This window comes from Heloderma suspectum, chromosome 6 (genome assembly GCF_057233095.1).
Source record: "Heloderma suspectum isolate Gila_16-S chromosome 6, 16-S_ref, whole genome shotgun sequence".
Lineage (NCBI taxonomy): Eukaryota > Metazoa > Chordata > Lepidosauria > Squamata > Helodermatidae > Heloderma > Heloderma suspectum.
Genome location: NC_139463.1, coordinates 27939094 through 27954288, shown reverse-complemented (window position 1 = coordinate 27954288; position 15195 = coordinate 27939094).

The following is a 15195-nucleotide window of genomic DNA, read 5'->3' as shown; positions in this document are numbered from 1 at the left end:
TGGAGACTGGCTGATATTATCTAGGGTGGCCAGAGCCACACACACACACACACACACATATATATATACACATGCACACACACACACGCACACATGCACACACACCTGCACACACACACGCACACACGCACACACACACTAACTATACACACCTAACACACACATATATATATATATATATATATATATATATATATATATATTCAGGCATGGGTTTACCACAGCTTCAATAAAGGAATTCAGACACAACCTCCCCCAAGGAAGCATTTACCACTCCACACCCATTTAGCCAGTCCCCCTCTGGTAGCATTTTACTAACCATGATGGACAAACTTCCAGCAAACAAATCGTATGATATAGGATTGCAGCCTAAGATCCTTGTGGCAGGAGACAGAGATGCAAGAGCTGTATTTATCCTGATTTCTCTTCTGACTTCACCAGAAACAGTAGAAGAACAAAGACTCCTCAAGTCATTTACAGTTTCTCATGGGTTCATGACCACATTAATTTCATTTCAAATCACAGATTCCTCCCCCCCCCCCGCCGCCCTTGGGTTCTTCTTTGAAAACTTGAGCTGAACTTGAGGAGTAAAAAGAAACCATGACAAGCCCTGTCAAAATCTATAGAAGAAAAAAAGAACAAGCGAGAGAAGGTGAGACAGAGAGAGAGAGAGAGAGAGAGAGAGAGAGAGATTGTGTTTATAAGTGTGTGTCCCTGAAAAGGACAATATCTCATTTAGCTGCAAACACATGACTTGCTGGAGGAAAGAGGTGAACACAGGACTCGTCTAGGGTCACTAGTCAGGTGCCAATGCCATGAAGAAAGTGAAATAAGAAAAGCACTAGAGGAAAACAAAGCAAGCAAAGGACACCTGAAACAAACATTATTGTCATCATCATCATCATCATCATTATTATTATTATTATTATTATTATTGAAGGAGTTTTAGGAAGAACTGTCTCAATCATAAACTATTTCTTTTTCTATTACAGAAATGCATAGTTTTCTACCAGCAGATTCTCTCTCCCACACCCCCACCCATATCATTAGTAGATTGATGGGGTCATAATGCACTTTCTGGGACCTGCTTTCCTTAGACCCATGTGATATCTTCCCTCCCCTTCTGCATACATAGACACAGAGGACAAATAGGGATCAGATGATTTCACCTGTTTTATTCTGGTATTGTTCCTCTCGATTCCTTTGTCCTGTGTTCCTCCTGCATTCTGACTCAGCAAGGAGAATTTTGGAATTTCAGCAGGGAAGCCATTCCACAGATCCCCGTGGGTTCAGGCTGGGATGGAGTTGCTTCCAGAGAAGAGGTGGGGCATATTTTCAGCATAGATGTGCAGATGAATGTCACCACTGGGAAGAAGGCAGAGCTTAAAGCCCTATTTAAGCCAGCTCTATTCCAAACTCAGCCTCTTGATTCTTCCAACAGGGGTGTGTGTGTGTGTGTGTGTGTGTGTGTGTGTATTTCATTTCTATACCACCCAATAGCCAAAACTATATGTAGTACAAATTCCTGGAGGAAAAGGCTATCAATGGCTACTAGTCTTGATGGCTATGTGCTACCTCCAGTACCAGGGGCAGTGAGCCCATGTGCACCAGTTGCTGGGGAACATGGGGGGTGCTTTTGTGCTCATGCCTTGCTTGTGGGTTCCTGCTGGTCAACAGCTGGTTGGCCACTGTGTGGACAGCATGCTAGACTAGATGAACCCTTGGTCTGATCCAGCAGGGCTCTTCTTATGTTCTCATTCCATCCTCCCTTGATCTCATTGTATGATCATCTGGTTGTTTATGGGCTGAGTAAGAATATTTGTCTTGTCCACACATTAGCCTTGTGGGACAGAGTTGTTGTTGTTGATTTTCCAACTCTACACTGATAGATGCAGAGAGGTCCAGCAAGTAGTGACAGTTTGCTGTTGGTTAAACAGGTTCATTTGTCATGTTTGATAGGGATGTGTGGTTAGTGTTGCAGGTAGGGATAAGACTAGATAAGCACCCTGATGCACCTTTAGAGGTGAATACTGATTCCCAAGACCTACTGCTGAGGACTGTGGGACTAGGATCACTGGAGAAATTCGAGACGGATTAAATGAGCTTGGATTTCTAAGAATCTGACCTGCAAAATCCACTGCAGAGTGATCTCCTCAGGCCAAGCGGAGACCATGGACTCTGGGGTCTTTTGGGGGGGGGGGTACTTTTCTGAAATTTATGCATATTTATTCATAGTAAAATCTGCAAGTTTCTGCTGAGACTGGTAAATTGAATGGAATGGGGGACAATACACTAAATGCTATGTACTACGGTAAATTATATACATTGTTGCGAACTCTTCTTTGGAATTATTTGCATATTTTTCCACATAAGGAAAAGAAAAGTTCATCCACCTGCGAGTGGACAACAGAGCAAAAGGCACCTGACAATCTGCAAATGACAGTCAGAGTGCATTTTACACAGTCCCTATGTGGGACCCATGGGCAGAGTAGATATCACTTTTAGGGCAAATAACGAATCAGACATAGTTGCCTGCTAGCCTTAAGAAGTAGCATCCCACAAAGTCACTTGCCTGTGCAGCACTCTCTGTAAGTTGACATTCATGCAGCCTAGTTCAACTCCCTTTTACTTCTGTCTCACCTGACTATTTCTGGTTTCTGAATAGTGAATACAGCAGTTTGCCATGGTTTTCAGTTCCTTCTTTAGGTCATTTGCATCATGTCCTCCTCTATATTACTTCTGTGTACCTATGCATAGAAAATTAGAAAAATTAGCCCAAAAAAAACACATTCAGGCAACTTTGTTGTGATGGTACATAGGATTGCATCAAGATTCTGTGTGTGTGTGTGTGTGTGTGTGTGTGTGTGTGTATGTGGTGTTTGAGTGATACATGCATGAGCCCCTGCACATTGTTCACACACACACACACACACACAAACATGCACACATGCAACTATATGGACAGCATTGCTTTGACTTTTTTGTGGCATTTTTTCAATGCACATAAGTTTACTCATGCTGTGCACATTGGAAAAACTCTGTGTTGTGATGATCACATCAAGATTTGGTGTTTGCACTGTTTTCCTTGTTTAATGCAGACATGTGCTTTAGTAACACTGGGAAGTGGGAGAGACAAAAATGAATGTAAGGAACTGAAAGCTGTGGCAAGTTGTTCATGTACAGAGCTCTGTACCTTTTTTCTTTTTCTTTTTTTTGAGGGGGGAATGGGACAATTGATAATTCCTAATGTTTGAGTTCCACTTCAGAAATGTGACTACTTCAGAAGCCCCACAATCCAGGGGGAGACATTCAGACAAGAATGATTTCAGAAGGATTCCTAAGGCTGGACCAGCTTTGAAGGGATCTTTAGGACAGGTTCCTGGTGGGTCGCCCTATATGCCCTTGCAGGGTTACATGGTGGAGATGGTGCTATCAAATGCTGTCAAAATCCTTTTCTATCAAATTGAATGAGAATTGGGGGGGGAATGTGGGAGAAATTTTCAGCTCATCGTATTTGAAATGGCTGGGGCCACATTTTCACTCCTTACGTGTGACTTCCGAGATGGCTGTGGAATAAAACGCTGTTACCTGAGCCCCCTGTTATGCTTCATGGGTCGGTTGTATCATCTCTGTTGTTCTTACATACTCTGAATTGATCCAGAAGTCAGAGACAAAACATTTAAAACCCACTAGCAGCTGTTACGACAGGAATCTAATTTCCAATTAAATTTTTGTTCTGGTAAAGCAGGCCTGGTAATAGATCATACCAGGGAAGATGCAATGATTTTGTCATAAGCTTTTAAAAGAATGTCCGTGTGTCTCCTCTCTCATTTAAACACTTGACATGTTTGTCAGCGCTGGGGAAAGAGGCATTTCATGTTCATTCATTCAGGAGCTTTTTACATTCCTTTTCTGGAAGCTGCAGCTCTGAATTTTCTTAGCATGATATTTAATGTGATATCCACACTCACTGGCTTTTCAGTGGAATGGTTGCTGGCAGAAATCATAGACAGAATCACATCCTCTGTGTAACCAACCACTGTTGCATACACACACACACACACACACACACACACTTCTCTCTGCTGAAGAAAAAAACAAAGTGATTTTAAAAAATCAATACCAGACCATTTCAAATATCAGCTTGCTCAAACAAGGTTATTATCAGACATTATTTGCTGGATGTCCCCTCAAAAAACTACATGAGGTGAGATGAATGGTGACTGAGGACAGAGCCTTCCTGCCTATGCAATGCTTCCTAAGAGGCTCACCTCACACCTAGTTTGCTATCCTTTTGACACCAGTCAAATTCATGAATGAATCAAAGAAACACATTTCCTAATCCAGAAAAATGGGAAGCCACAGGAATTTAGACATGCATACAAGCCACTCTTCCATGGACCAGGGGGTTGGACTCGATGGCCTTGTAGGCCCCTTCCAACCCTACTATTATATGATTCTATGAGTAACAGTGTTTGATGCATATGGTAAGGGTTTATGGGGATCCTCTATGGCAACTTTCCCCAGCCTGGTGCTCTCCAGATGTTTTAGACTATAACTCCCTTCATTCCTGACTATTGGCCAAGCCAGCCTGGGCTGATGGGAGCTGAAGCCCAAAACATCTGGAGGGCTTCCAGGTTGGGGAAGGCTGCCCTGTCGGTGGCAAAATTTGGCTCACTGGGTGACATTAGGGATGGATGAAAATTGAATTTCAGTTTGCAAATCACTCAAAAATGCCCCGTTCACAACCCTGAACATGCACAGGAGTGCAGGTTCTCCCAAAATGTTCATGATTTCCCAAAGTAGCATTTGCATTTGCAAACATGCACTTTTAAAAATGCACAACTTTTGGTCCCATTTGAAAGGACCAAAAAACATATCGTGCATGATGAATTTGGCAAACCAAACTTTGTTCGGAAAATTTCAGTGAGCTTGAGCATCCCTGGTTTTCCCATCCCTAGGCAATGTTCATCATGTGGTCAAAACTGGCAGGTAGTATGGGCATAGAAAAGGATAGGTTAGGCCTCCTCTTGAGTCCAGTTCTGGGCACCACACTTTAAGAAGGATGCAGACAAACTGGAGAGGGTTGACAGGAGGGAAACAAAGATGATCGGGGGACTGGAAACAAAACCCAATGAGGAGAGGGACTGAAAGAACTGGGCATGTTTAGACTTGAGAAGGCTAAAGAGGAGATATGATGGTTGTTGTTGTTGTTCAGTCGTTCAGTCATGTCCGACTCTTCGTGACCCCATGGACCATAGCACGCCAGGCCTTCCTGTCCTGCGCTCTCTCCCGGAGCGTGCTCAAGTTCATATTCATTGCATCCGTGATGCTATCTAGCCATCTCATCCTCTGCCGTCCCCTTCTCCTTTTGCCTTCAGTCTTTCCCAGCATCAGGGTCTTTTCCAGGGAGTTTTCTCTAAGAATTTGCCACAGTTTGTTGTGATCCACACAATCAAAGGCTTTAGCGTAGTCAATGAAGCAGAAATAGACGCTTTTCTGGAATTCTCTTGCTTTCTCCATGATGCAGCGAATGTTGGCGATTTGATCTCTAGTTCCTCTGCCTCTTCTAAACCCAGCTTGTACTTCCGGTAGTTCTCGGTTCGCATACTGCTGAAGCCTAGCTTGTAGGATTTTGAGCATCACCTTGCTGGCATGTGAAATGAGCGCAATTGTGCGGTAGTTTGAACACTCTTTGGCGTTGCCCTTCTTTGGAATTGGAATGTAAACTGACCTTTTCCAGTCTTGTGGCCACTGTTGAGTGTTCCAGATTTGTTGGCATATTGAATGCAGCACTTTAACAGCATCATCTTTTAGGATTTTAAATAGCTCGGCTGGAATACTGTCATCTCCGCTAGCTTTGTTGTTACTAATGCTTCCTAAGGCCCACTTGACTTCACTCTCGAGGATGTCCGGCTCAAGTTCAGTGACCGCACTATCATGGCTATCAGGGACATTCAAATCTTTCCTGTATAGTTCTTCTGTGTATTCTTTCCACCTCTTCTTAATCTCATCTGCTTCTGTTAGGTCCCTGCCTTCTTTGTCCTTTATCATGCCCGTCTTTGCACAAAACGTTCCCTTGAGATCTCCAATTTTCTTGAAGAGATCTCTAGTCTTTTCCATTCTGTTGTTTTCCTCGATTTCTTTGCATTGTTCATTTAAGAAGGCCTTCTTGTCTCTCCTTGCTATTCTCTGGAACTCTGCATTAAGTTGGGTATATCTTCCCCTTTCTCCCTTGCTTTTCACTTCCCTTCTTTCCTCAGCTACTTGTAAAGCCTCATCAGACAGCCACTTGGCTTTCTTGCATTTCTTTTTCTTTGGGACGGATTTCGTTGCTGCCTCCTGAACAATGTTACGGACCTCCGTCCATAGTTCCTCAGGCACTCTGTCTATCAGGTCTAATCCCTGAAATCTATTCCTCACCTCCACTGTATATTCATCAGGGATATGATTTAGGTCATACCTGAACGGTTTAGTGGCTTTCCCTACGTTCTTCAATTTAAGCCGAAATTTTGCAAGAAGCAGCTCATGATCTGAGCCACAGTCAGCTCCAGGTCTTGTTTTTACTGACTGTATGGAGCTTCTCCATCTTTGGCTGCAAAGGACATAATCAATCTGATTTCGATATTGACCATCTGGTGACGTCCATGTGTAGAGTCGCCTCTTGTGCTGTTGGAAAAGAGTGTTTGCTATGATCAGCATGTTCTCTTGGCAAAACTCTATTAGCTTTTGTCCTGCTTCATTTAGTACACCAAGGCCATGCCTGCCTGTTATCCCGGTGATTTCTTGACTTCCTACTTTAGCATTCCAATCCTCAATGATGAAGAGGGCATCTTTTTTTGGTGTTAGTTCTACAAGGTGTTGTAGGTCTTCATAGAACCGATCAACCTCAGCTTCTTCGGCCTCAGTGGTTAGGGCATAGACTTGAATTACTGTGATGATGAATGGTTTGCCTTGGATTCGTACTGAGATCATTCTATCATTTTTAAGATTGTACCCCAGTACTGCTTTTCCCACCCTTTTGTTGACTATGAGTGCTACTCCATTTCTTCTAAGGGATTCTTGCCCACAATAGTAGATATGATGGTCACCTGAATTAAATTCGCCCATGCCTGTCCATTTGAGTTCGCTGACTCCCAAGATGTCGATGTTCAATCTTGCCATCTCATGTTTGACCACCTCCAGCTTACCTTGATTCATTGATCTGACATTCCAGGTTCCTAAACAATATTGTTCTTTACAGCATTGGATTTTCTTTTCACCGCCAGACACATCCACAGCTGAGTGTCCTTTCGGGTTTGGCCCAGCCGCTTCACTCTTTCTGGCGCTACTTGGAAATACCCTCTGCTCTTCCCCAGTAGCATATTGGACACCTTCCGACCTGAGGGGCTCATCTTCCGGCGTCATCTCTTTTAGCCTTGTGATACGTTCCATGGGGTTTTCTTGGCAAGAATACTGGAGTGGGTTGCCATTTCCTTCTCCAGTGGACCACATTTTGTCAGAACTCTCTGCCATGACCTGTCCGTCTTGGGTGGCCCTGCACGGCATAGCTTATGGCTTCACTGAGTTACGCAAGCCCCTTCGCCACAACAAGGCAGTGATCCATGAAGGGTACTCTTCATTCTAGATATGATGGTACTCTTCAAGTACTTGAAAGGTTATCACAGAGAGGAAGGCCAGGATCTCTTCTCAATCATACCAGAATGCAGGACATGAAATAATGGGCCCAAGTTACAGGAAGCCAGATACCAGCCGAACATCAGGAAAAACTTCCTTACTCTTCAAGCAATATGACAATGGAAGCAATTACCTAGGGAGGTGGTGGGCTCTCCCACACCAGAGGCATTCAAGATGAAGCTGGACAGCCATCTGTCATGGATGCTCTGACTTGGATTCCTGCCTTGAGCAGGGGGTTGGACTTGATGGTCTTGTAGGCCCCTTCCAACCCTACTATTCTATGATTCGATGCAGTTATTCTATCCTAGTAGTGAGCAGCACCCAAAGGGACCCTGAGAATGAAGTGAAGCTGTCACAACCTTCCCTCTCACTGTCAGTTAGCTTGAGAGGATGAGGGTAGACTCTGCCCTTTAGGACTTGTATGGCTTTAGCCTATCACAAACTGACCAGTGGGAATAGGCATCTCCTCTCAGGTCACCTTTAAGGTAGCAGGTGTTGAAAGGAAGGCATCAGAATGCTGAGATCACCCAGATGGGAAGGCAGCTGAGGAAGCTTCCCCAGCTGTCTCCTCTAGTACTAGGGTGCCCATAGTGTTGCACATGTTAAGTGAATTAATTGATCATTGCAGATCCTCGTTAGCAAATGTTGAGGCCCTTATACCCAACTATAATCTTGTGTCTTCATTAGGAAGGGGGGATCCAGTCTTTGTGAATTCTAATACAAATGATGATCTCCAGAAAGTAACAAATAGGGATGTCATAGGAATCTGGTTGTGGAGTAGAACTTGGTGAGTTTTCACCAGCTCGGCCCCTTGGACTTCGGCTTGCAGATCCCAGGGCTTCCTGAGTTTGACACACACTGAGTCGGGCAAGCTCTTAGTTTTCTACTTTTAAAAAATCAGTGCGAAATTGCATTTTGCGCAAAATCATGAGTATAAATATTTGTGGAAATTGTGATTTCCATAAATATTTATACCCACAATTTTGCTCAAATCACGGCTTGTGAAAAGAAGGCAGGAAAGTTCCTGAGTTTCAGGAACTGACCTGCCACTCAGCTTGCAAATACTTGCTGAGTCAGGGGCACTGTAGGGATCCATCAAGCCAAAAGCAAACAGGATTTCCCTGTGATGGCCATCTGTAGTAACAAATTAGCTCATAAAGTAACAGTGTTTCCCAATGTGTATTTTACTCATAAAGTAACAGTGTTTCCCAATGTGTATTTTACTCATAAAGTAACAGTGTTTCCCAATGTGTATTTTACTCATAAAGTAACAGTGTTTCCCAATGTGTATTTTACTCATAAAGTAACAGTGTTTCCCAAAACTCCAGGAAGTAATGAAGAGGCCCAAAGATGACCAAGGCTACAGTGAAATACTCTGGAAATATGGAGTGGGGACAGGAAGGCAAGGAACAGCAGAAGAAGATGGAAGACATTCAGACAGAGTTGTTTACTGGCAAGCGGCTAAAGTACATTAAGCAAAGACAAATGAGGCATGTTGGAAAAACGGGGGTGGTTAGAACAGAAACCTTCATGGGCTGGATCAGAATGGAAACCTCACAGGCTGGATTACGCTCGAGGGCTGGAGGTTCATTATCCCTGCCCTATGGGCTGAAATAAATGTTTCTTCATGTGTTACTGCACTGCTGGAATGCTCAGATATGCATACCTGATGCAACGTATATATGTGTGGAAACTTGTTTCCACATGTGGCTTTTGTTTGATGGATTGGGGTATTTTTTTAGGGTTGCTTGAAGAATTCAGCCTTTCTGAATTCCAGTACAAAATGGTCTGATCCATCCATACCTCTCAGACTAATGTGCAGATTGAAACATACGTATCAGTTATATTTTATTAGTTATTCCACCAGATGTTGCACTTCTCTGAATGCTGCAATGCCCTTCTTAAATGTGTCAAAATATGCATTTAAAATTCAATAGATATGTTGAGAGATTTTTGTTTTGTTTTGTTTTAAATTGCAGATTGGAAAAAGAACGGAATTATGGGTAAAAATGTGTGAAAGTGACATGGACCAGAAATAGACAGATTTGTCCATCCCCAGGGCATTTGCCTATTGCAAATTGCAAAGAGAGATTTGATGCCTGAAGGAACTGTATCTCAGATCTCCCTATCTCTCTCCATCTTGTGTGCTTTGGATTTGGAAAAGTAGAATTCACAAAATGTGGAGTGCTGGCCAATAGTGTCTATTTTATATTCACTCTAAACACACACACATACACACACACACACACACACACACCAAGCCTTTGGAATAATTCCCATTCTCCAGCTCTTCACAGATACAAACACACAACGACTAATTTGTCTTAATGTCAGAGAAAGTGACAGAAAACTGCGGTAGATGGATGATCATGGCCCTCGGTGTCAAAAAGAAAAAATGCATTCCACAGAAGTATGCATTGTGTTTATGGCCAATTATAATCCCATCAGGCCATTCTCTAGCTGCTCAGGCCTAATAGGATATGAGAAGAACAGAACCAGTTGTAGCAAAGCATCCATTATGTTCCAAACATTCATTATCACATCCCCAGGATGCTGCTGCATGGAACACATTCCAGATACCATGAAGTCCTTTGATTGTTGTAAAGAATTGGCCTGTGTATTATTCACACACACACACACACATGCACACATACAATTCCAGGACAATTTAGTTTGGTAATTATAGAGCTGGTGGGATGCCATGCTCCAAGTATCTCAGAAAGTGTGTGACTCACTAATAGGAGCAGAGGACATCCAGCCAGGAGTCCTGGGCTCTATAGCCAATCTCTGCTATCGAATTCTAAACTGTGATACACATTTTCAGATGGAAACATGTGAGCTCTTACTAACAAGATTGGTTAGCAGCTCCCACTTTGCCACCAAACAGCAACTCCTCACCAACATAGCATCAGGTTTCTGCAGAATCCATCTATGAACTGCTTTTACAAGTTTATTTTGCCTAGCATTAGGGAGTGTACACCAAAGATAAGATCCCATTCTGACCCTGCCTTGGAATGCAGGTCGATTCGGCTTGGGCTGCTTTGGAGGGTGCCTCCTTCACCTGAAGTCCAAACTGGAACCTTGCTTTGGAAAATCCAAAGCTTCATGTCTCCTCATTGACCCAAATGGGAAAACAAACACATGGCTACAACTTCTTTACTTTTCGACATAACTTAATGAAATTTGTGGGTGTAGTCGGACCAATTGCTCCAGGTGTCTTTGTGCAATCAGCCTTTACATTTGAGAGAGAGAGAGAGAGAGAGAGAGAGAATGGACTATCATTTTCTTTTCTTTTTGGCAGAATTGGTTGAGATGTACATGTATCAAATCGAGAGAGAAAGGAGAGGAGAGGAGAGGAGAGGAGAGGAGAGGAGAGGAGAGGAGAGGAGAGGAGAGATGAACATGGGACAGAATGCAGTTATGGGTGAACATAGGAAAAGTGGCATGAACTGGAAACAGGCTGATTTTGTCCATCCATAAGATGGAGCAACCTGTCAACTCCCTTCCAAGAATTCTCAGAGCTAAAGTACAGTTTGATTCACCGATATGTATAAAGTTCAAATTGCAAAGACAGGAGAAAGACTAGTTTACACTATGGATGATAGATGCACCATGAATTTACATTTTATATTGCATCTGCCTCCACCCTTTGTTGTTGTTGTTGTTGCTGTTGTTGTTCAGTCATTCAGTCGTGTCCAACTCTTCATGACCCCTTGGACCATAGCACGCCAGGCCTTCCTGTCCTGCACGCTCTCCCAGAGCGTGCTCAAGTCCATATTCATTGCATTAGTGATACTATCTAGCCATCTCATCCTCTGCTGTCCCCTTCTCCTTTTGCCTTCAGTCTTTCCCAGCATCAGGGTCTTTTCTAGAGAGTTTTCTCTTTGCATTAGGTGGCCAAAATATTTGAGCTTCAGCTTCAGTATCTGTCCTTCCAATGAGCAGTCAGGGTTGATTTCCTTTAGGATTGCCTGATTTGAACTCCTTGCAGTACAGGGGACTCATAAGAGTCTTCTCCAGCACCACAGTTTGAAAGCATCAATTCTTCAGCGCTCAGCCTTCCTTATAGTCCAGCTCTCACAGCCATACATTACTACTGGGAAAACCATAGCTTTGATTAGATGGACCTTTGTCTAATTAGATCTTTCCTGTATAGTTCTTCTGTGTATTCTTTCCACCTCTTCTTAATCTCATCTGCTTCTGTTAGGTCCCTGCCTTCTTTGTCCTTTATCATGCCCGTCTTTGCACAAAACATTCCCTTGAGATCTCCAATTTTCTTGAAGAGATCTCTAGTCTTTCCCATTATGTTGTTTTCCTTGATTTCTTTGCATTGTTCATTTAAGAAGGCCTTCTTGTCTCTCCTTGCTATTCTCTAGAACTCTGTATTCAGTTGGATATATCTTCCCTTTTCTCCCTTGCTTTTCGCTTCCCTTCTTTCCTCAGCCACTTGTAAAGCCTCATCAGACAGCCACTTGGCTTTCTGGCATTTCTTTTTCTTTGGGATGGATTGAGTTGCTGCCTCCTGTCCTGAACAATGTTATGGACATCCGTCCATAGTTCCTCAGGCACTCTGTCTATCAGGTCTAATCCCTGAAATCTATTCCTCACCTCCACTGTATATTCATAAGGCATATGATTTAGGTCATACCTGAATGGTTTAGTGGTTTTCCCTACATTCTTCAATTTAAGCTGAAATTTTGCAAGAAGCAGCTCATGATCTGAGCCACAGTCAGCTCCAGGTCTTGTTTTTACTGACTGTATGGAGCTTCTCCATCTTTGGCTGCAAAGGACATAATCAATCTGATTTCGATATTGACCATCTGGTGATGTCCATGTGTCGAGTCGCCTCTTGTGCTGTTGGAAAAGAGTGTTTGCTATGATCAGCGTGTTCTCTTGGCAAAACTCTATTAGCCTTTATCCGGCTTCAGTTTGTACACCAAGGCCATGCTTGCCTGTTATCCTGGTGATTTCTTGACTTCCTACTTTGGCATTCCAATCCCCTATGATGAAGAGGACATCTTTTTTTGGTGTTAGTTCTAGAAGGTGTTGTAGGTCTTCATAGAACCGATCAACCTCAGCTTCTTCAGCCTCAGTGGTTGGGGCATAGACTTGAATTACTGTGATGTTGAATGGTTTGCCTTGGATTCGTACTGAGATCATTCTATCGTTTTTGAGATTGTACCCCAGTACTGCTTTTCCCACCCTTTTGTTGACTATGAGTGCCACTCCATTTCTTCTAAGGGATTCTTGCCCACAGTGGTAGATACGATGGTCACCTGAATTAAATTCGCCCATGCTTGTCCATTTTAGTTCGCTGATTCCCAAGATGTCGATGTTCAATCTTGCCATCTCATGTTTGACCACCTCCAGCTTACCTTGATTCATTGATCTGACATTCCAGGTTCCTAAACAATATTGTTCTTTACAGCATCGGATTTTCTTTTCACCACCAGACACATCCACAGCTGAGTGTCCTTTCGGCTTTGGCCCAGCCGCTTCACTCTTTCTGGTGCTACTTGGAAATTCCCTCTGCTCTTCCCCAGTAGTATACTACTTATTGCCATACACACACACACACACCCTTGTGAAATTCACATTTAATGACATACTTTGGAGTATTTTCTCTCAAAACACGAACTTTAACATATATGTTGATAGTATATTTTTTAGTCAAACACTTGTGTTGGAGCATTTGGGCATTGCAAAAACCAGTGAATAACTAGGTCCTGATCCACATGTTGCTCCAGGAAGTGCTGTTCAGGTCAATTCATATTAGCATTAATAAAGATCAAGTTCCTAATCTGTCCATCCAGCTTTGGGAGGAATGTCCAATGTTGTGGGAGATCTGGGACATGGCTGTTGCTCATTGTTAGGAATTTCTCCACTTTACACCACAGCTAACTCCTAAAGTGTCATCATTTTTAAAGACCTTCTCCCAAGCAACCCTCTACATAGTACTGGACTGATAACATTTTGGAGATGAAAATGATGTATAAATTCAGCAAGTGCAGGAAGCAAGGAATTTCATTTTAAAAAAAGATTTTATGACACCATTATTTCCATTTATTTCCTAGGTGGTAGCCCTACAAGTCTCTGACCACATCCCAGTCAAATACAGATGCATGCGTCTTTGTTTCTGTGATATATGGAGCAATTCTGTGGCCATTAGACACTGTCTAGAGGGCCATAGGATCATTTGGTTTCTGGAAACCAGGGCTCCGACCTCAGGGCTCCAACCTCAGTTCCCAGAAACCATGCTCTCCCCACCCCCTCCCTTCCTCATCATAGCCAGCATGGTTCTCTCCATGCTGTCTCCATCTCTGCACCCAGAAACAGAGCATGGAGACGGGGAAGAGGGGATGGTCCTGGGGGCAGAGAGGGAATGAGACCACAGAAACTGCTTTATGCAGCTTCCTATCAGGTCTCCAGGCCCCTTCCCTCCCCCTCCCTGAAGCTGCACCTAGATAGGAGAAATCGCCCATCTAGGCCAAAATGCAGGACAGCATGGAGGAGAGGATCCCCTCTGTGCTCCAGCCACCCTGCATAGGATAGTCAGCAGCCTCTGATTTCATTTCGGAGGCTGGCAACTATTCAGATAGGATTGCACACTTAGTTACATAAGTTGCATATCAATACTCTCTCAATATTCAACTTCATTTCAAAATAAAACTTTCTGTTAAAAAACAGTTCATCTGCCTTCACTCTAACTGAAGCAACAAAGAAAGGTGGGGATTTGAGAGATTTGAGACTAGTGATGGATGCATCTCTGAAGTATGTCAATTTTGCATGTGTTCATTCATAACTCCATCCCATCCTGTTTCTTCATTAATCTATGCATTTTAAAATATCCACACATTCACATTTAAACATGTATTTTTGAACACATTTTCCCACAAAGTGTGCATTTCTAAATGTATTGTCTCAAAATATGCATTTCTAAATTATTTTTATCCTGGAATACACAACGTATTCCTCCCCCCTCCCCCGCTGCCACTTCTTTCAGTGTGTGTGTGTGTGTGTGTGTGTGTGTTTAGCCAAGAACTGCATCGCAAAATTGAGAGAAGTGTAAAAACCAAATAACTGCTTTCTGATCTGCACATTACTCTGGGAAGATCAGGTCTGTTCACTTCAAAATGCAGACCAAACAAAATCCTCAAGCATCCCTATTTGAGACACCTCAAAGATTGAAAGAGGACTTCTCATTTTTGAAGTTTCAATTTGTGATTTGCAATTTTCAGATTCTGGAAATTAATTTTGGGACCTGAAAATACTGGTTCCAGCATCTGTGAAGAATTTCACTTTGTACCACATATAGAAATCCTGACTGGGTTTGGTTTTGGAATCCTTTTCCTGCATATCACCTGGCACCCACATTGTACTCCTCTCCTTTCAGTGCCAGGTGAAACCTTTCCCCCCCCCCAGCATTTTAGCATTCTAGTCTTTTAGCTCTGCTGTTTTAAAACTGTATTTTAAACCTCTGCATTGCTGCTAGGTTTTATTCTGGCTTAAGCTTCTATG